Below are 23,723 nucleotides of genomic sequence, written 5' to 3' on the forward strand. Positions count from 1 at the left end.
GTTCTTCCCATACCTCCAGACTGGCTCATTCACATGGATGACAAGTTGGGCTGAGGCCAGGGTCCTCAATTCTTTCCCACAGGGGGCTTTTTAATTGAGCTGATTGAGCATATTTACAGTATACTGTCTGGCTTCCTCTGCAGCAAACAATGCAGAAGGCCAAAAGGGAAGCCATAGTGCTTTTCAGGACATAGCCTCAAGTCACACATCCTTACTTCTGTTGTTCCAACCATGATGTGACGTGGTAAGGGGCTGACTACATAAGAGTGTAAACACTGGAAAGGAAAGGTCATTGAAGGAAAAACTGATAGTTAGTTACCACAGGGTGTGTGTGTTAAAGATAATAACTCTCTTTTAAAAATATAATTGCACATAAAACTTAATAAGACTTTAATATCACCAAATATGTACATATAGTTTACATTTTCTCAATTGTCATTATGTTTTCATGGTTTATTCAAATCAGAATTAAAATAGTCATGCACTGCAATTGATTGAAATGATCAAGTCTCTTTCAATCTAATTTTTCTTTCCAAGCTGTTTGTTAGAGACAGTGAAACATTTGTTTTACACAGTTTCCCAGTTTTTAGATTGTATTGATTTCATTGTGATAGAGCATTTGTTCATTAAAGGCTGAATAAATACTTGATTAATTCTTTTTATTTACCAATATTCAGAGATATTTCCTTAGCATCCTACATAAATCACCAGTAGAATTTTGCACAATTTTATCATGGGTTCCTGGATTTAGGTATATTTGATGAGTTTCAATCCATTTCAGTTATTTTCTTATTGATGATCAAATTATACCATCTTTGGCCAGTAAAAGTCCTTTTAAGTTGATCCTGGAATCTTTTGCAAGTCACTCCAGTTGTCTTGACAACTTTATTTTCTTCTAGCATAAAAAATTTTTTCAGATTTTTCTATTAGCTGGCTCAAACATAGAAACAAACATGTCTCTACTAATCCCTAGTTTCTTTGTGTGATACAGTCAAGAAATATGTATTTTTAAAGACAAATTATATGCTCACATAGTTATTTGAATTCCAATTTAATATTTAAAGGTTTCTATTTAATTTTATATCAAATTTCATTTTGAGGCAGTAAAGATCTTGGTTCTAACTACAATAACTATGCATTAACTATATTAGCATATTTGTTTATATAACTTATATATTGTATATACCCATATATATAGTTTCAAAGAATGCTAATAATAATATGAGTTTTTACAGTTATTTTTATCCTTAGAATCTATCTGCAAATATATACAATCAAATTACTGTACATAAAGTCATTTGATATAAATCCTTGACATAAAGTCATATTCATTTATTTCATTTTACCTTTGATTTTTAGGTATTATTATTTATTTTATTATTGTTATTTTTTGAGATGGAGTTTCATTCTTTTTTCCCAGGCTGGAGTGCAATGGTGTGATCTCGACTCACCACAACCTCTGCCTGCCTGGTTCAAGTGATTCTCCTGCCTCAGCCTCCCGACTAGCTGGGATTACAGGCATGCGTCACCACGCCTGACTAACTTTGTATTTTTAATAGAGACAGGGTTTCTCCATGTTGGTCAGACTGGTCTTGAACTCCCAATCTCAGGTAATCCACCCGTCTTGGGCTCCCAAAGCGCTGGGATTACAGGTAGGTATTAATTTTAAAAATTTGATTTTGTTTTATTATTATAAAACATTTACATGGTTCTAATTGTGTATTCAGAGAAGGTGCCTTCTTCACTTGTTCCCACTTCCCACTTATAGAAAAATATTTTTTAAGCTTTTGGTTTATCCTATCATTTAAAAAACATGAGAAAAAAGTATATATTCGCATAGATTTTATAGAATGAATAAATCACATTCACAGTTTCCTCTTTTCTGAATAAATGGAAGACTGTTACACAAAACCCAAAACTTTTCTCCACTTTGATTTTTTTTCGTAATCTATCTTGCAGATCACCTCATAAGTGTATATATTTTCTTGATTTTCTTTATATTTACATGTTATCACATAGCATAGATAAATCATAGTTTGGTCAACCATCAGTTAATGGACATTTGGGTTGTTCTTTAGTTTTTGTGTAATATCTTTTTTTAAATACATTTGGCATATTTCATATATATCTCCTCTCTAATTATCTGAAAATAATTTGTTTTTCTGTGTATAAAAAATGCCTGTCATAGAGCAGATACTCAATAATTATTGCTTTAAATAAACAAATAACAGTTAAGAAATAAACTAGATTACATATTAATTTCATATTTATAAAAATTTTCCAACACCATATTTGCTTCCAGTTAATTTCTTTTGTTTTTGTTTTTTTTAAACAAAATTCATTGAAGAGTAACCTAACATTTGCTTTCTTCATTTCTTTATTTTCCATTATGGTGTCTGCTCCTATAAATCTGCTGCAATAGATCTGGCCAAGGGTAAACCCACTGTTTTAAAAAAATCTAATGGATATTTTCAGAACTTAATTTTACTATGATTTACCTTAGCATTTGACACAATTAATGAGACTTTTTTTTCTTAATTACATTACCACACTCTCTCAGTTTGTGGACTCCTTCTCAGCTTGTTTTGTTAATTTCTCAATTTCCTCATAATACCACAATTTTTATTTTCTCAGAATATTTTACATTCCTTCACTTCTCTCTCTGTATTATTTCCCTCTTGTCATTACTTTTCATTAAATTTTACAGCATCTCTATGAGATGACATCCAAATTTACACCCCTGCCAACTTCTTACATGAATTCCAAACTTATATATCAAATTTGCCTTTGAAATTTCCACATAGGTGGTCCCAAGGTATCACATCCTCAACATGTGCAAAACTGAAGATGTAATCTTTAACTTCCCCCCATACACAATAGCTGTTCTCCAATCCTCCATAATAGTTCTTATAACCAGAACATTCATTTATTTTAAACCAGAAATCCAACATTTTTATACTAAGTATTCCAGGTACACTCATTTTGTTCCAACATATGTACTTTCTCTTTTCTGGTCACTTCCATGACACTCATACCAGTTATTATCACATCTTATTCACACTCCAATAACTCCATTCTTTCTCTACAAAAATCCACTCTCAACCAGGTATGGTAGCTCATGCTTGTAATCCTAGCACTTTGGGAGGCTGCAGTGGGCAGATCTCTGAGGTCAGGAGCTCGAGACCAGCCTGGCCAACATAGCAAAATCCCATCTCTACTAAAAGTACAAAAATTAGCCCGGCGTGGTGGCAGCCTCCTCTAAACCCAGCTACTGAGGAGGCTAAGGCAAGGGAATAGCTTGAACCCAGGAAGCGGAAGTTGCAATGAGCCGAGTGTGCCACTGCACTCCAGCCTGGGCAACAAGAGTGAGACTCCATCTCAAAAAAGAAAAAAAAAAAATCTACTCTGTAATGAAAGCCAGTGATTTTTTTCAAAATGCAAATAAGATCATATTAATAAATCTCTATTGCACTTTACATAAAAATCTAAGTCCCTTATCATTACTGACAAGCCCCTGCACCATCTGGATCTGTGTTAACTCTTCATCTTCATTTCTTGCTTCTTCCCTGAATTCACTTTATTCAAGACTCGCTGGTCTACTTTTTCTTCCTGGAATGAAGTGAGTTCCTTCCCACTGTTTAGCTTTTGCATATGCTGTTTCCTTTTCTGGACTGCTCCTTCTAACATTTTTATGGTCATATCAAATATCATTTCTTTAATGAGAACTCATTCGTGAATAGACTTCTTGTGTTACTTTGCCTGTTCTTTTTCTTGAGAGCACTTAAATACACCTATTGATTTTACAGTTATGAGTTTGTTTGCCTATCTGATATTTATCTCCCCCATAAGTATACAGGCATCATGAGCACCAGGGAAGTTTCTGTTTTGTTCACTACTGTATCCCTAGCAATGAGCACAATACTCAACACCTATTTCTAGATAAGCAAATTAAGTCTTTACATTATATAAACATTAAGAAATGACATCTAATCCTTTCATTTTAGGAAGATAAAATGTCTTTGAAATGTTCTCACCTTTTGTAAAAGGTAAACCTAAAATACAAAAAATTTGAGGACACTATCATCCGGAAGAAGCCTCTGTGATATCGTACCCAAATGACCTCAGGAGTCACCTCACTGGTTACCTCCTTTCTACCCTGTTCCTGCTAAAATTTGCTCCCCACAAGTAGACACATCTGGGACTCCTGGGTAATTTCACATATTTCAAAGGAAAGGAGAAAAGGCAATGCAAAAATGAAGTACAGCTTAGGATGAAGCCTACAAAGATACTTATGCCCATTAAACTTTGTTTTCCCTCCAAACCTCCTGAACTTCTTAACTGAGAGAAAAATTGCTATGGACAGACCTTCTAAAGAAAGATCAGAGGCTTCCTTGAAAATCAGGAAGTCAATACTGAAATGGTAGTGAGAAGCAGCATAGAGTCTCCAAAGGGAACTCACGAGTGTATTTCTTTTAATGTTGAAGACACACAGATACATTCAACTGACTTTAATTAAGGTCTCCTTAGGCTCAACAGCAGGTGAACTTTCCTAGCAACATAGATAAGTAATTTGCCAACTGGGATAAGTGTGAAAGATACTACAGCCCTGGGTAGCTATATAATCCTTAGAAGTAATTAGTAAGAGATTATAACCTGGCATTCTGCTCACAGCAAAACACCCTGTTATCACAGCAGTGACCTCGATAGGTGTTAAACTGACACCTATTGAACAAGTATCTTAATAAGAGGAACACTTCAGGGAAACAGAAATGGGCTTGTTTTAATGTCATCATCACGTTTCTTATGATAATGATGATATTTAAGTGCAGCACTCTTTAACACAATTGTTCAATTGGCATGCTCCATAATCAGTAAAATTATAGGAAAGCAGCACGTTGTTTGAAATTCAGATCTCAATATAAACAATATAAATTAATGTGGGCCATAGCAATGCTAAGCAAAGCACTAAGAAGTTTAATGAGAAGCTGGAGTTTTAAATTTATCTGACATGCCAAATTTTTCCAAGACCTTTTAAGAATTTTTATCCCTTTCCCCTTACAGCAGTCCTGTAAGGCAGCTCAGCACTTATTAACATCCTAATTTTACAGATGAAGCAAGTGGAGATGCAGAGAGGGTAAATGGGCTGCTCAGCGACTCGCAGGAAGTCAGTGAGGGATTACAGCCTTAAGGTCTTCTTGCTTTCAAGGCAGCAAGTGGAACTGGCTCCATGAAGTTCTTTTCCTAAATGATAGAATGCATATGCAAGCATCTATGGACATTTAAAATGAATAGGAACTTTTTAGAAAGTAGTCCTCTTAATATAAAAAGCTCTTCAAAAAAAGTGATTTTCCGGATAAATATAATCAAAGTCACAGGGAATTCTGATGAGAAAATTTATCTTAAAATTTGTAATATTCCACTTAAAAGTGATCTATCTTTGGGCAAAACAACCTCTAGTGACTCAGTTTCTCTTTCCTAAAATTGATATAGTCACAGAAACTACTCTCATATAGGATTGGTGAAAAAAAACAAAATAATAATAATAATAATAATTCATTGAAAGGTCAGGAAACAATTCCTTCAGTGTCTTTTATATGGCAAGCACTCCAAATACTAAGGCGCAGAGACCTGGTCTCCCTTCAGAAATGTAGCACTACTGAATGTTTTAGGCTGTTGATTTTACATTTAGGCCACCAAGTGTCCTGTGGAAATGTGGAAACATTTGCTTCATGCCCCCCAATTCAGGCACATATTTCCTCAGTAAATCAACCTTTAGTTCTAAAGTAGGGATTATAATAACTGTCCCTGAAGGATATACGGTTCAAGGCAGCTGTGAAGATAATTCAAAGTTTGTTTAATGCATTATTTCCTGAGAGAAACAGACCATGTAAACAACACTAAGCAGGCAGCTCCCAATAGACTATCTTAGAGAAATATGCAGGTGAGTATAAACACTGTAAATAACTAACTAAGCTAGACACCTACCATCTAGATTGCTTGTGACCTACAAAACATAAAACATCAATGCATTTTTTAAAGGAAATAAATTAAAATCATATAGAAAATCAAAATATAAAAGTATACCAGAATTTGTCTTCAAAATTCCTTTCTGAGCAATTTTAAATAAACAGTTTTTAACCAAGTAAGACTTATTGTGCTTCTTTCTGTAAAACATATTTCTGAGTTTTCAGAACATTTTGATTGGTTTTAGCAAAGTAAAATATATGAATTTATGGATTTGAGTTTATAAACAGGTATCCTATCTTATTTTACATTTTATAACTAAAAAATATCAAATGAGTTTAAAATACTGTTTTATAGGTACTGTTTTAGTTGCCAATAGCTGCATGACAATTATCCCAAAATTCAGTGGTTGAAAACCATAAATATTCATTTGCTCATAGTGTCTGTGGTTCAGGGATTCAGGAGATTAGCAGAGTGGAGTCTTCTGAAGTTGCAGTTAGGAAGTTAATAGAGGCTTCAGTCATCCAAAGTCATGATTGAGGCTGTAGAAACTGTGTCCAAGATGACTTACTCATATTGCAGTTGGCATGAGGCTTCTTTACTTCCTCACACATCAGCCTCTCCATAGCCTACTTGAATGTCATCATAACTTGTCACCCTAGGGCGAGTGATCCAAGAGAGACAAAGGCAGAAGCCACAGTCTTTTCTGACTTTGTCTCTCAAGTTCCACATGGTCACTTTCTCTTTTTTTATCTATTCATTAGAAACAAAGAAATAAGTTCATGTATACTCTAGAAAATGTGATAGGCTCCATCTCTTGAAAGGAAAAGAATCATTTGTGGGCCGGGCGCGGTGGCTCAAGCCTATAATCCCAGCTCTCTGGGAGGCCCAGGCGGGTGGATCACGAGGTCAACAAATCAAGACCATCCTGGTCAACATGGTGAAACCCCGTCTCTACTAAAAATACAAAACATTAGCTGGGCATGGTGGCATGTGCCTGTAATCCCAGCTACTCAGGAGGCTGAGGCAGGAGAATTGCCTGAACCCAGGAGGTGGAGGTTGCAGTGAGCCGAGATCACGCCATTGCACTCCAGCCTGGGTAACAAGAGGGAAACTCTCTCTCAAAAAAAAAAAAAAAAGAATAATTTGTGTACATATATTTAAACTACCACAGTTACTTATTTTAGAAGTGCTTCTAGAATGCGGCTATTAAAGGGGGATGAGCATGTGTCAGTAACATTTAAATCTCTATGAATTTCCTTATTAGTTAGTGGGGCTATCCAGTGCAGTGCTCAGAGCCCAGATTCTGGGGCCTGACTTCCCAGGTCACAATCTTGGCTTTAATATGTTGAGTAAATTGCTTGGCTAACTTGTGCCTCAGCATTTTCTTTTCAAACAGGAGTTAATAATAGTTCTTACCTTTGGCTTCTTTTGACTACTATTGTAATATTGGGGTTCAGAGTGTCCTCAGCTCCCCTGAGAGGACATTTCTCCAGGTTCTTGGTGTCCTGCCCTCTCAAGAATGAGAGGAGACCACGGACTCAAAAGTGTTTGTAGAAAGTGATTTATTTAGAGAGAGAGAGAGAGAGAGAGAAACCTGAGAAGGAGGGAGAAAGAAACTGCTGACTCTCACACAGACTTAATCCAGAAAGATGGAATCCAGGAGAGGAAAGCAGCTTCCACACTGAGTAGAAGGGGATCTTAGAGAAGAAAGAGAGAAAGATGGGGTTTAGGAGGGGAAGACAGGCTTCCATGAGAGAGTGTGGAAGGGGACCCCAGAGGGGAAATCCGGGAGAGAGAAAGATGGCTTCCATGAAGGGAATATTCGTCGAAGGGGACCCAAAAATGGAGTCCAAAGGGGTGTGGAAGAAGGGGACTTTTACCCCACCTTCTCTAAAACCCCAGGCCAATGAAAGGAGCTCCCTAGAACTTCCGCTGGAGTGATTGACTCTCAGTTTCTTGCCGCTTCCTTTCCCTCAGCCTCACCAACAAAGGGAAAAAGCCGCTTGCCGCCCTCACTTTAAAAGCCTCATTTACAGCCACTGCTGGGCGGGCCGTGAGTTCCTCTGCCCCTGCCCGGGGCTTTTGGTCGCCATGTAGACCCCCCCCCAGAACCACGTGCTTGGTTGGGCCACGCTCCCAGCAGCTGCCCACACAGGGACCTGCCAGCACAGGTGAAGGACCTGGGGAAGCCTATTTTATACTGCTGCCTGAGACTCAGAAACACCGGAGAGGCCTGCCAAAACCATGCACCTCGCTGCCGAGCTCCCAGGCCCCCTGCGGGCTTGGGCTGTACCTTGCCTCTCCCTGCTGTTTTCTCCCAGCCTGTGGTGTTGGCGGCCAAGGCTTGCTGAACGCACCTGTGCCCACCCGCGGGGCTGGGCCATGCTCTCCATGGGTTCTGGTTTCCAGCCGACAGGGAGCGAAAGGCCCCAGGGCAGTGCTCGCCTGCTCCGCCCCACAGGAAAAAAACTGCTCTTTTAATTCCGGCCGGCCTCGCAGCCCTTGAATACAGCCTGGGTTGTGCCTCTGAGGCGCTTCCGCTCAGGTTCCCCTCAGCAAGCCGCTGCTGCTTCAGGTGAGACAGGACGGAATGGGGCTGGTTTTACTCACGGTTTTGAAGTGTTTTTCTCCGGCTCTGTCCCTCTTTCTGGTGTACCCCTCTACTGGCTGGCTCGCCAAATGTAATATTTGGGTTCAGAGTGCCCTCAGCTCCCCTGAGAGAACGGTTCTCTCGGTTCTTGGTCTCCTGCCCTCTCAAGAATGAGAGGGGACCACGGCACAGTGTGCAGTAAATGCCGACTCCAAAGTGTTTGTAGAAAGTGATTTATTTATTTAGAGAGAGAAAAACCAGAGGAGAGAGAAAGAAACAGCTAACCCTCACACCAAGAGAAAGAATCCAGAAAGATGGAATCCGGGAGTTGGAACCCACTCAGGGTGGAAGGGAATAGGGAGAGATGGAGTTTAGGAGGGGAAGACAGGCTTCCATGAGAGAGTGTGGAAGGGGACTCCAGAGGGGAAATCCAGGAGAGAGAAAGATGGCTTCCACCAAAGGAGTGTCCGTGGAAGGGGACCCAAACATGGAGTCCAAAGGGGTGTGGAAGAAGGGGACTTTAACCTGGGAGGAACCCTCACCTTCTAAGACCCTAGGCCAACGAAACGAGTTCCCTAGAACTTCTGCTGGAGTGATTGACTTAGTTTCTTCTCGTGCCTGCAAGTTTAAACATAAACCGTTAAATCTCCCAGATTGAGACAGATAGGAAGGGGGGCATGGCGCTAGTAACTTCTTGTCCTTAAAACTACGCCCCCTGTGGACCCGGAAAGAGAACACCTTCCCTCACTATGTGAACAAACATTAAAAAGTGCTTAGAATATTGCTTGTTGCATTATAAGTTCAATAAGCTTTAATGATCACTATGAGTTGACTTTAATTGTAGTAGCTCAGCCATATATGAAATGACTTTCTTTCTATAGTCAGAAATATGTTTTTCTTTGTCAAAAATAGAAATTTAGATTGAATCAGTAGATAAAAACATATCTTACCTAACACAGCACAATTGATTAGCCGGTATTTAAAAATGCACTGTAAGAATATTTCATTTTCTATTTCCACAAGTACTTACTGCCTAATCCCCAATTTTGGAGTGAGTCTCTTTATTGTATTTGTTGTTGTTGTTGTTTTTATTCCCATAGGTAATTTTACTTTTAAACTATTAAGAAAAGATTTAATGTATTTAATATTTGTTCATCTTAAATGGTTGATTCAAGTAAAAACAATGCTGTCTGAAATTAGTTTGGTTGATGTGCTTTTCTCTTTCCAAAAACATGTCTCGGCTCTACCTGAGTGTCCTTGGTTTTTATTCTTCTGACAAGCTTATCCCTTACTATGCTGTGTTTCTTTACAGCTTGATTGCAGTGTGTCAAAACTGCTGGGCTCTAATCATGAACCTCCTTTTAAAGATTCACTTGCTTCCCAGTAGCTGAATACTTACATCCATCCACCAACTGTTTCTGCCAGTATCCTGCTGCCTTCTCATGTGAGGAGTTCCCAAGCCCTTTCTACTTCAGTAGCTTAATGAGTACTTTGAGTTGTGAATACTATTTTCTCTGTGAGACTAGGGCCATAAATTTTTCCAAGCCTGCCCTCTCTATGTTAGAGATAGGGCAAAAATACACGCCCCCACCTCCCCACCTCACCATTCTTTCTCCTGGCAGATCAAAAAATTATCTTAGCTATTCTAAACTAGTTATTACCAATCCTGCATCTCAATGTCTCTCTCTGCCTCCTGTTCAAAAACAAATATAATTTTTATAGAAGCAACTTGTGATAGCAGATCTGTCACACACCAAGGTAATCATGTTGGGGAAACTGTTCCAGGACTGCAGAGTAGAGAAATGAGTTTTGGGAAACTGTTCCAGGACTGCAGAGTAGAGAAATGAGTTATGTGTAAATAACTGATTCGTTGCAAACTTACTTCAAGATTTCCTTTTCACTTCCTTTCTATCTGTTTATTTCCTGGTAAGACAAAGAAGGGTATTAAATCACATTTTCTATCTTATAATTTGCAAAGTTTTGGTATTGTTAGGTATGTGCTACTAAGTAATTTTAGTTTCCATCCCCGTTTCTACCCCACTGTGTATGCTTCCACCTTTAAACACACACACACACACACACACACACACCTCTTTCTCCCAAGCTGGAATCACACTTGGAATTAAAGTATTCCTTAAATTATTGCTTCCTGAAATTGATATGTATTGTTGCATCTATTCAAGCATTAACCACATAGGGACAATGCTCCTGAGATTTGAGATTGGACTATCTGGATATACATACTGTCTGCTCCACTCAGCACTGGGTATAATCAGGTAGATTGCTTAATCTTGTTAACTATTGCCTATATGTAGAATGGAGATAGCAGAACATCCATGTCATATGATTATTGTGAAGACTAAATATAATGCAGTAAGCATATAACATATTGCCTAGTAATTGGAAATCATTCATTGTATTTTAGCTATTAATTTATAATTATTATTGCTGTATCACTAGTAACAAATATACGTCACTTATTAAAAGGACCAAAAATGGTGTTTTACTTTATGGACGTTGAATCTCAATGTAGCTAACCAACACTTTATTAATGACTCTCATTTTTAATTTTTTGATATAAAATGTGATGCTATGATGAACATTCTTGTACAAATATCTTCACATTTGTACAAGATGCATGGCTATATTTTTGTTTGCAATATTTCCCAAATTATCACTAGTCCTACAAAGAATGACTAAGCAGAAATTAAGACATTTTATTTCTGTAAAAGTGTTTTTGCCATTATTCTGCTGAGATGTTTACTAAAAAGGAGGTATATTTTTAGCTTTTTTTTTTTTTTTTACATAAAGCAAAAGGATTTGTTTATGTTTTGAATTATGTCCTCCAAAAAGATATATTGAAGTTCTAACCTCTGGTATCTGTGAATGTGACCTTACGTAGAAATAGGGTCTTTGTAGATGTAATTAAGATAAGGTCATTAGGAGAGGGCCTAATCCAGTGTGATTGCTGTCACTATAACAAGGACAAATTTGGACAAAAACACAGATAAACACAGAGGGAAGACGTGTAAAATCACACAGAAAGATAACCAAGTAACAGCATAGGCAGATACTTAATTAGGAATGTATCTACACACCAAGGAATGTTAAGAATTGTTGGCTAATACAAGAAGATAGAGAAAGTAAGAAAGGATTCTCATTTTCAGATTTCAGAGAGAAATCTTGCTGACACCTTGATTATGGACCTCTAGCCTCCAGAACTGAGGTACAGACAAAAAATTTCTGTTGTTTTAAGCCACCCAATTTGTGATACTTTCTTATGGCAGCCCTAGGAAACCGATATAATTTCCCCTGTCAGTGTTGGTAATCAACTTTAATTATTGCTTTATATAAGATGAGGAGAAAAATGGAAAGCTTGGAGCATCTTGTCCCCTGCATAAAATCTATTTTACTGAAAAATATAATTACAGAATTATCCATAAATTAGTTTATATTGTGGAAAGTACATAAATAAAACTTGACACATAACATGAACACTCAATAAATATTATGAAAAGCACAGTTTAGCATACTATAAAAGCTACCCAGACAGAAATTAACTTGCTATGATCTATCTGTCTATCTATCTATCTATCTATCTATCTATCTGTTTGCCTTATATATACCCAGATATGATGCTGTGGGCAGCATCCTAATTTAGGTGGGGTTAAAACAAAAAACAGTTAATGTTAGTTAACTATTAACATTAACAATTAATAAATATCCACTCATTGTAGTAGTCAGAATTAAGACATTCACATCTGTGAACAATACAAACTAAAATTTATTTGCCATTTACTCTGTGTCAGTGGTACATATACACCATAGAATACTATGCAGATATAAAAGGAACAAAATCATATCCTTTGTGGCAACATGTATAGAGCTGGAGGCCATTATCCTAAGCAAACTACACAGGAACAGAAAACCAAATTCCACATGTTCTCACTTATAAGTGGGAGCTAAGCACTGAGTACACATGGACAAAGAAGGTACTAACACACACTGGGGCTTACTTGAGGATGGAGGTTGGAAAGGAAGGTGAGGATCGAAAAACTACCTATTGGGTACTATGCTTATTACCTGGTTGAGAAAATAACCTGCACACCAAGACTCTATAACATGCAATTTACCTGTAACAAACCTGCACATGTACCCCTCAACCTAAAATAAAAGTTAAAAAATAAAAAATTTTAAGAAGTGCATATTAAAAGAAAAATACACAAAAAACTTTAGATATGTTTTTATTTATGGTAATGATTGACTTTTTGATATGTATTTTTCTCATATTCTTATATTGTTTAATTACAGATAAATATAAATGTATAAAAATACACACATTTACCTGTAAATCTTAGCTCTATGATAATACTTACCTGATCTTCCCATGTGGAATATCAAAATCATAATTTTAATAATGTGTTGAGTCAAAAAATTTAATACTATAAAAGAAATAATGAGAAAAATCATGATAAATCAGATCATTGAGAAGTACTTAATGTTGCTGTAGATGGTGGCTTATACCTGCAGTCTTAGCACTTGGGAGGCCAAGGCAGGAGGATCATTTGATGCAAGGAGTTCAAGATCAGCCTGGGCAACATAGTGAGACCCTGTTTCTACAATTTTTTTTTTTTAATTAGTCCAACATAGTGGTACATGTTTATATTCATAACTACTTAGGAAGATGAAGCAGGAGAACTGATTGAGCCCAGGAGTTCAAGGTTACAGTAAGGTATGATTTTGCTGGATCAAGACTGTCATAAAAGAAAAGAAAACGGTTAGTAGGTTAATATTGATTAACTATTTACATTATCTAATTATAATTAATGGAAAACTCTGTAAAACTCTGATCAAATAAGTAAGAACTAAATAAAGAGATACTCCATGTTCAAGATAGAAAGACTCAATACTGTCTACTTGTTAGCTTTTTCAATATTGATCCACAAATTCAATGAAATTCCAATATAGGCTGGGCGTGGTAGCTCACGCCTGCAATCCCAGCACTTTGGGAGGCCGAGGCAGGTAGATCACGAGGTCAAGAGATCGAGACCATCCTGGTCAACATGGTGAAACCCGGTCTCTACTAAAAATACAAAAAATTAGCTGGGCACAGTGGCACATGCCTGTAATCCCAGCTACTCAGGAGGCTGAGGCAGGAGAATTGCCTGAACCCAGGAGGTGAAGGTTGCGGTGAGCCGAGATCGTGCCATTGCACTCCAGCCTGGGTAACGAGCGAAACTTCGTCTCAAAAAAAGAAAAAAAAAAAAAAGAAATTCCTATCAAAATTCCAGAAAGTTGTTTTATGGATAAGAACAAACTAATTTTAAAATTTATATGCACAGCAAAAAAACCCAGGTCTCATCTGGATCTATTGCATACTGTTTAAAAGAATTATTAATTATTCATTTAACTTCCTTAATGGTTATAGACCTATGCAGATTATTTATGTATGAGGTTTAGTAGATTCTCTTTCGAGGAAATGGTCCGTTTCATCTTTGTTATTATATTTGTGGGTATAGAGTTGTTTGCAATATTATTTTATTGTCCTTTAGTGTCCAGGTATTTATAGTAAGGGTTCCTTTTTTATGTCTGATATTAGTGATTTCTGTCTTCTCTCTTTTTTTCTTAGTCTAAATAGAGGCTTACCAATTTTATTGATCTTTTATAAGAAGAAGCTTTTGGTTTTCTTCATTTTCTTGTTTTTATGTGCATGAAATCTTTGAAGTTTTCTATATATGCAATCATGCCATCTGCAGAGATAATTTTACTTCTTCCTTTCAAATTTGCATAACTTGTATTTCTTTCTTGTCTATTGTTCTTGCCAGTACAATCAGTACTATGTTGAATAGATTGACCAGACTTGCCTTGTACCAGATCTTAATGGAAAAGCTTTCTGTTTTCCTCCATTTATTTTAATGTTAGCTGTGAGTTTTTCATAAATGGCTTATTATATTGAGAAACTTTCCTTCTGCACATAAACTGTTGAGAGTTTTAAGAAAGTATGGTTAATTTTGTTAAATGCTTTTGCTGTGTCAATTGAGATAATCATGTGGTTTTTATCTTTCCTTCTGTTAATGTGAAATATCACTTTCATTGGTTTGTACACGTTAAATCAACTTTGCATCCCAGGAATAAATTCCACTTAAATATGATATGTAATCCTTTCAATAAACTCTTAAATTTGGCTTGCTAATGTTTTACTGAGGATTCTTGCATTGGCCTGAGTTTTCTTGAGGTGTGTTTGTTTGGCTTAGTCAAGGTGATGTTGACCTCACAAAGTGTGTTTGAAAATATTCCCACTAGCTCTATTTTTTGGAAGAGTTTAAGAAATATTTAGGTTTTTTTCTCTTTTTTTTTCTTGTTTTTTTGATCTTGAGGAAAGTCAGACTTCAAAAATATTTATTTTTTATAATAACCTTTTACATTTTATTGTGCTGAATTTCTACTAAGTTTCTTGTTTGTGCACAGTATCTTCATATATCCAGTTCTTACAATTTTCAGTTTATATGTCTGATCAATGTTTCTGTTACAAAAAGGATATTTATACATTGCAGTTTCTTAAGTAGTATTATTTGTTTTGCTTTTTGTGAAACTAGTAACTATTTGCTACAGCAGTGATTATCAAAGTGTTATCTAAGGATTCCTGTTGTCTAAGATATCCTTTCTGCATGTGTCTAAAACATCCAACAGTTTTCTACATCAGTCATTTCTCATCCTCTGATTTGAGTTCAAAAGCCAGAAGTGAAGGGGACTTATCTTTATGAGATAATGTGCAAAATATTTAACACACTTTAGCCATATAATCTCTCAACAAATTAAAACCATTTTATGAGTTCCATGTTGTAGAAGAAAAAAATCTGGCTCTCAGAAGAGTAAGTGAAGTTGTCCACATTTTACTCCTAGTCATGAGTCTAGGGGTCTCATGAGAGCGATCAGACTCCTTTTCACCTCGCTACAATGATGATGTGGGCCAGGATGATTAATCATGACTGAATAGAAGTAGATACGATTGTAAACCTAAATAATAGTAGGTTAAAGTGATCAGGGTAAAAAAAAAGGCCGTTTGTTCATTTATTGAATAAATATTTCTTAAATTACTATTAGGGACTGTGCTAATGGGTATGGAGAAAGGAGAAGAAATTAAACTAGACCCTTATGACTATTGATTAAGATAATAACAGAAAGAAAAAGTGCAGACAAACTTGTATTTGGTTTGGAGGTCCAAATACAATGTGATTATTTGACACACATATTTTACTCTTTTTGGGTTTGTGTATGTGCACATACCCATATATGAGTGTCTTTTCTGTTCATTTATTGTATAGCTAGTATATTTTGTTATCTAAGCAATGTCCAGAACAGGAGAATTTGTGTTTTTTAAATAAACTATTATCTGTTTCCCCTGTTTATGGAAGAAAAGTGATTTTCATCAAAATATGACATTCAGTTACTACCATGTTTGATGAGTATCTACTTAATAAAAAAACAGCTGATTTTTCTTCTCTCCTTGCAAACGTATACAAGAATAGGGAGCAATTCAAAATGGGTAGTATCTAAGCATGGCCGAATGGTGTCTGTATGAGAACATGAGAGTTTCCATGCTTAATAAGAAGAGACTGATTGGATTAGATGTAAGTCTTGACATTTATTGGTGTTTTTTAATCATTAAGTGTGATATAAGACATAGTTTAATATATGTTAAAAAGATTTAAAATTTCATATGAATATAACATAATGTTCAAAATGTAATTAATTCCTTTTAATGTATTAATTCCTTTTTATATGAGAAACTGGTACATATGAAGAGAAGGAAAAAAAAGTGAAGTTTCTAATCCAAAATTTCAATGAGGGCCAGGTACAGTGGCCCACACCTATAATCCCAGCACTTTGGGAGACCAACATGGGCAGGTCATGAGGTCAGGAGTTCAAGACCAGCCTGGCCAACATAATGAAACCCAAGTCTACTAAAAATACGAAAATTAGCTGGTCTTGGTGGTGCACATTTGTAGTCCCAGTTACTTGGGAGGCTGAGGCAGAAGACTCCCGTGAACCCAGGAGGTGGATGTTGCAGTGAGCCAAGATCACGTCACTGCACTCCAGCCTGGGCAATCGAGCTAGACTCTGTCTCAAAGAAAAAATAAAAATAGATAAATAAACTTCAAAGAAATAAAAATGAATGTAACCACTGAAAAACTTTTAAAATGAGACTTACTATCTAGTAACTCTCATGCTGTTCTAGTTTTTAACTAAGTTATACTTAAAGACAGCTAAGCATGCAAAAGAATTCATAGGTGTCCAGAAATGTGACTATAAACAGCATGCTACCAACATGACATTTCTTTGAAATTTTAGGTTTTAACTGAAAAACTAAAATTTTTTTCACTTAGTGTATTATTTCACTATTAATATATCATTCTTTATTTTGTAATAAAATGAGTGTTTTAACTCTTTAAATATAATAAATATTTCAGGATGATGTTTTATGTTTACTGTGTGTTGAACATCTGAATTATAGAAATAAAATAATACTTATCCTGCAGGAATGTGGGAGATGATTATCCTGTCAAATTGTCAAATGTGCCCTTATTTCAAGCCATACAGCAGTATAAAGAAAATATTTTCAATAAAACTAGCATAGGTTTAATATTCTAACACTCTCTGTCTGAACTTGCATAAGTTATTTAATCTCTGTGAACATCACGTGTCTCATCTAAAAACTGGCTTGTTTAATGATCATAAATAGTGTTTGTAGTGTTTAATGGAGTCATAAATATAATAAGTGCTCAATAAATGGTAAATATTGTTTCATTCTTATCATCATTCATAGTAATAGGATCATATCATTCCCTCTTGTTGGCACTGGCAGTCAATACTGAAAAAGAAATAGCTGAGGCTAAAGCTGCTAAAAATGTTAAGCTTTATTATCATTGTCATTATTGCCACCATCATTAGGCTATCCATCAGTAATTACTAAGTACCTGCTATGTGCTGAATCTTGAGAATAACAAGAGTTAAGGCCCTTTCAAAGTGACTTGAACTCAACATGCTTAAAATTGAATTCAGGATCTTTATCCTAAAACCTCATTTTTCTTCAAGGTTCCTTATCTTTATGAATCACATCACTACACATGGGTTATTCATCAAGGGTTATTCATGATTCCATCTTTTTTCCTCATCCTCAATATCTAATACATTAAAAAGTCCTGCCGATTTAACTCCAAGTATCTTTGCATTTATGCTAGGTCAAACAATGTCTTCCAAAAATTTATGTCCACCCAGAACCTGTGAGCATAACCTTAGCTGGAAATGGGTACTTTAAAGATGTAATCAAGTGAGGATCATATGGGATTAGGCTAGTCTCTAAACCAATAACTAGTATCCTTATAATAACAAGAAACTTGGACACAGACACCCAAGAGGAAATCCATTTGAGACAGAACCAAAGATTGGAAAGATACATCTACAAGCAAAAGACAGCAATGATTTTAGTCAACCACTTGAAACAAGAAAGAGGCAAAGTAGGATTTTTCTGTAGCACCTTCAGAGAGAGCATAACACCACCAACAACACCTTGATTTCAAACTTCAAGTCTCCAGAATTGTGAGAGGATAAAATTCTGTTGTTTTAAGCCGCCCAGTTTTCTGTACTTCATTATGACAGACCTAGGAAGTTAATACACCATCTGTGTCTCATCACCCTATTCCAGGCCATTGTCATCCACATGCTACAAAAGCTTACTGCCTTCACCTGTTGGAATCTGAAACAGAGATTAAGTACTAATGTTTAATTTTTGAGGTGCCACCCCAGGGCATGGAGAGTGAGACACAGCAAAGTAAGAGAGAGAAATATTATAAATAATGCAAAATGTTGCATTACTATGTTGACCACTACATCATCATGAGCCACAAAACAGATGCAGCTGGTTGCTCAGCTACATGAGATATCTCTAGACATACCATACAAAAAAAAATTTTGCCAAGGTATTCTCCATAGGGAGGAGGAAACAGAGTACATTTATTTACGGGCTTCCTCCTATCACCTGTTTCCCAGTTATCAAAGTGGCTTATCAAAGGGTTAACTTCCAAACATTAGAGTAAATATTATCTGGCCTCATTGGTGACAACTTGAAATACTCAATCTTGTATCCTCTGAAATGATACTTTATACAAATGCAGAATTAGCAGAAAAAACTGGAAACTCAGAACATGAGGTTCATTGACTTCAGTAGTTCAGCAGCAACCACAGGGGAAGAGTGGGCCTCCCAGATAAGTGACTCGTAGACCACAGGGAGTAGAACAGCAGTGGGGCCAAGCAGCTGCGTCTGGAGTAAAGCAAGGGGCTGAAATGTGAGAGCGAATACACAAAGGGAGGTGCTCAATAAGTACCAGATACATATCTTGACGATACTTTCTACATTGACTGATACATCTCTAACTATTCCATTAACAACACTGCAGTCATACAAATTTTGTAGGATATAGTATCATTTGCTTAGAATTAATCAAAGACTCTCCATTGCTGTTAGGATAAAGAGCAACATCTTTAACATGATCTATGCAATATTGGATTCTAACTCTACAAGCCTCTCTTACAAGTCCCCTTACTCTCTGCTCTGCTACCATAGTGTTCTGCCTTCATTTCCTCATACTTGTTACATCATAGTATTCTGTGTTACATCATAGAGGCTTTGTATATACTACTGCTTGTGTCTAGAAAGTTATTTTCTAACCTCCAGTTTTGCTTTTCCTAGTTAAATCCTATTATTCCTTCAGATTCCTTTTTAGTTTTTCTTTAAGAACTATTCTCACTTACCTAACCTCCTAAATTTCTCCCATCATATGCTTTCATAACCACATACCTCATCTCTAGCGCTTACTACAGATATATGTATTCATGTAAATTTATTTATTTATTTTTGAGATGGAGCCTTGTTCTTTTGCCCAGGCTGGGTTACAATGACACAGTTTCAGCTCACTGTAACCTCCACCTCCTCAGTTCAATTGATTCTCCTCCCTCAGCCTCTAAAATAGCTAGGATTATACATGCGTACCACCATGCCTGGCTCAGTTTTGTATTTTTAATAGAGATAGGGTTTCACCATGTTGGCCAGGTTGGTTTCAAACCCTTAGACTCAAGTGATTTATCTACCATGGCCTTCCAAAGTGCTGGAATTACAGGTGTAAGCCACTGTGGCCAGCCTGTATTTGTGTAATCTTTTATTAACTTCTGGATCCTCTAACCTAATAATAAGCTTCATAAGGTCAGAAGTTTGTCTTTTGAGGGGATATTTTTTTGCACCATATATAAACCCAAAATGCTGCACTGTGTCTGGTGCAATAGATACTCAAAAATACCTGAATGAATTATTTCAAGAGTTTGAGAACTAGTGTTACAGGGAGGGGATGTCCATAAAAGATAATATGTACAAATTTGACTCAGTAGTTAAGTCTTTACATAAAAACTCAAGGCAAGAAGAGCTACAACAGCTTAGAAGCCAGGAATTCAAGAAACAGTGAACTTTAGATAATCAGAGAGGATGGAGCAGGGTCTCCTCTTATCAAATATGCTAGTGTTGGCTTCACCTCCCTTTCTGGCTATGAACCATAAACCTGTGATTTTCCTATGAGTGATGTTATCTTAATGTAATATTTTATTTTGGTAATTCTCAACCTACCACTGTGATATGATTTATTTACTTGGTTAGTGTAGAAAAAAATTAGACATTTGTAATAACTATGCCATAAATCCATTGTAAATAATAACTTTATGTACCACTACTATCTCATATCTCACATGATTTCATTTGCATAACAGAGTTTATGTTAGTCATATAATTATAGAAATATCAGACAGCAAGGATGGAATTCAGAAATTGCATTACTAAAAGAAACATCTAAGAGCATGCTAGTTGGAACAGTATGATACTTTAGCAATCATACTTTTGTGTTGTTTTTGCAATTGTTGTTTTAAGAAGTGATGTTTAAACATCAATTGATCTTTTAACAAAATTTGGGAAGAGTTGTTATGATACAATTAAATTATATTTTGGTGTTTCAAATTATAATCTACTAGTAAATTAAAGTGTAGGATATGTTATAAATAAGGATCTATTCAGCCCAGTTGAGATAATGAAATATTCTGTTTATTTTAATATAATCTTTGCCACCCCATCAATGACTTTCTTTTGAATCTGGTAGTGAGCTAAGAACTTAACCAGCCCCCTTTCTGCTTTGCTTGTCTCAAAGAGCTTTCTGCCAAGATACTATTCTAATGAGTGTCACGTGTACCTGCATCATCTTAAGATGTGGTCTTGAGTTTGGGACTGAGTGGTAGCCAAATGCTATAAAAATGTTGAGGAAACTGTTATCAAAATTTAAGTTATAAAAAAATTCCTGTTAGTGGACTCCAGTAACTAAGTAAGGCATCTGATATTGGAGCCTGGAAGTAATGGTGAGCCATGCATGTAATAATGAAACAAGTAGTCAAAGATCAATGTGAAATGGAGTATACAGGTGGCCCTTGAGCAGTGCAGGTTTGACCTGTGTGGGCCCATTTTCTTCCAATTCTATCACCCCTAAGATAGCAAGACCAACACATCATCCTCCTCCTGGCCTACTCAACATGAAGGTGATAAGGATGAGGACCTTTATGATGTTCCACATCCACTTAATGAATAGTAAATACAGTTTTTCTTCCTTCTGATTTTCTTAATAGCATTTTCATTTTCAGATTAGTTTATTTTAAGAATAGAGTATATAGTACACATAACACAAAATATGTGTTAAATATTTATCAATAAGACTTTTGGTCAACATGCTATTAATAGTTCAGTTTTGAGGGAGTTGAAAGTTATATGTGAATTTTTGGAGGGTTCTGCTCCCTAATCCCTGAGTTTTTCACAGACCAACTCAATATAGGAAGGTTTCTGGGCAGAATTATTAAAATGTCAATTGCCTTCTTTTAATGTATATGATAAAGTACAGGGTGAGGGAGATGAGCTAAAAAGAAAACTATTAAGTTTTCAAGCACTATTAGAAGAAATACAGAGAAGCCAGGATGGCTGGATTTGACTATAAGGACTATTTCACATCTCTACTCCTTGACAGAAAAACACTCTTAGAGAAAGAAACCATCACAGAGTAAATATTGCATCAAGGACATCAGAGCCTTTGTTAGGAATTCTGAAATATTCAAGTTAGTGCCTATTTGACCCTCTCATTTTGACAGAAGACTTCAAGAACATAGAAGTTATGGCTCTTTAAAAGTCTAACTTCAAAATACTTTTGAAGATATCTGGAAAAAGGATATCTCAGAAAGAAAGTAATAATAGATGTAGCTTTTGTCTCATGAAGTGAACTATAATTCATTGAAAACATAACTTTTAGGGAATTGGATCAGTATGGAGGTTTAATAAGGACAGAAACAACTTAAAAGCAAAGAGAGCTTGGGGGATCCTTTCTTCTTCTTCTTCTTCCTCCTCCTCCTCCTCCTCCTACTCCTCTCCCCCTCCTCCTCCCCCCCTTCTCCTCCTCCTCCCCCCTTCCTTCTCCTCCTCCTCTTCCTCCTCTTTCTCCTCTTCTTCTTCTTCTTCTTCATTATTATTATTATTTTGAGACAAGGTCTTCCTCTGTCATCCAGGCTGGAGCACAGTGCAGGCTCCCTGCAGCCTCCACCTCCTGGGCTCAAGGGATCCTCCTACTTCAGCTTCCCAAGTAACTTAAGACTACAGGCATGAACCACCACCCCTAATTTTTTATTTTTTGTAGAGACAGGGACTCACCCTGTTGCTTAGGTTAGTCTTGAACTTCTGACCTCAAGTGATCCACCTGCCTTGGCCTCCTAAAGTGTGGGGATCACAGGCGTGAGCCACCATGTGCAGCCAGTGATCCAACTTTCAATAGACAGGAAACAAGATGAAGAACCTACTCACACACTTATGAAAAATAAGGTTCTTGGGAGGAGTGAAGGGCAGAGCCAAGAGCCATGAATCACAACCAACTAGAAAATGACTATGAAAGCAGAGCTGTATCCTGATAAAGGAATACTCCTTGAACTAGTAATAGGTATAGGAAGCCTAACAAAATATGCTGGATTAAATTTCATAATTGCCGTGAACAAATGACTGTTGTATGCCTTATATCCTTTGAATGAGATTGTCTAATGCAATTATTGCAGTTATTCTTTGCCCTGTCTCACAAATATACATTGTGTGTTTTGGGAGAAGTGATAGATAATTATTTTAGTTTTAGTAAGGGGAGATGAGAATCATTGAGGCCAGAGGGTGTCGGTGGTGTTATGTTTCTATAGTCACCCGCAAGGAATCAACTTCATTGTATCCATGTTCTTCTATGGTACCCTCCAAAATTGACTCTGATATTGGCTCTATGATGTGCTTTACCGTATGCGACACTAGCAAGTAAATTGCAAGCATAAAATGAAAAGCACTTGTGAATTAGAGCTTGCTGTCTCCTGAAACGTTTTTACTCACTATGTGGAAAAGCTTAAACTAGCTTTTTCATGAATGAGAGAGCATGTATAGAGAGGTCCCAGACTTGTTCATCTCAGATGAAGTCCAATACACTCATGATCCCAGCTGACACCATTTAAAACAGAACTGAGTCATCCTAGATGAGTACAGCTCAAATTGCTGATTCATAAAAGAGGTAAGTAGACAATTGTCATTTTAGTCACTAAATTTGAGTAACAGTTTCTTATGCAGCAAGACACACCGATATCTCAGCCTCCCAGGCAGACTCTACTTCCTGTTATTCTCTATTTCTTTTAAAAGAGATTTCCTAATTTCCTAATCATTTTACTGACTAATTATTTTAAAAATATATGACACCTATAGCTCTAAGGGTCTCTTCATGAGACTATAAGTCACTTAAAACAAGAAGTATACCTTACTTAATTTTGTATTCTCAACATCCTAATACAGTATCAACACAGAATAGGAATGTAATGAATTGGATTATGAATGAGCAACAGTAATTTCTTCATATATCCAATACTGAATTTTAACTTGATATTCAGCACTGTGATAGTTAAAATTATTTCAGGAGAACAACTAGTTTTATTGTAATTCAATTTGATTTTTATAAAAGTGTATTTAATTTTACTCAGGAACTTACTAGCATTTTCCACATTTGAATGTAGCTTAGGGAGA

General features: G+C 36.4%; 1 long non-coding RNA gene across 1 annotated transcript in view; it reads left to right on the forward strand.

The window, feature by feature from the left end:
* Positions 1 to 7,634: 7,634 nt before the first annotated feature.
* Positions 7,635 to 23,723, forward strand: part of LOC144577771 (uncharacterized) — a 33,901-nt gene continuing 17,812 nt past the window's right edge. Inside the window, exon 1 of the long non-coding RNA XR_013522330.1 lies at positions 7,635 to 8,542. This is a non-coding gene — a long non-coding RNA (uncharacterized LOC144577771). The remainder of the gene's footprint in view (positions 8,543 to 23,723) is intronic.

The sequence above is a fragment of the Callithrix jacchus genome, chromosome 9 (assembly GCF_049354715.1).
Source record: "Callithrix jacchus isolate 240 chromosome 9, calJac240_pri, whole genome shotgun sequence".
Lineage (NCBI taxonomy): Eukaryota > Metazoa > Chordata > Mammalia > Primates > Cebidae > Callithrix > Callithrix jacchus.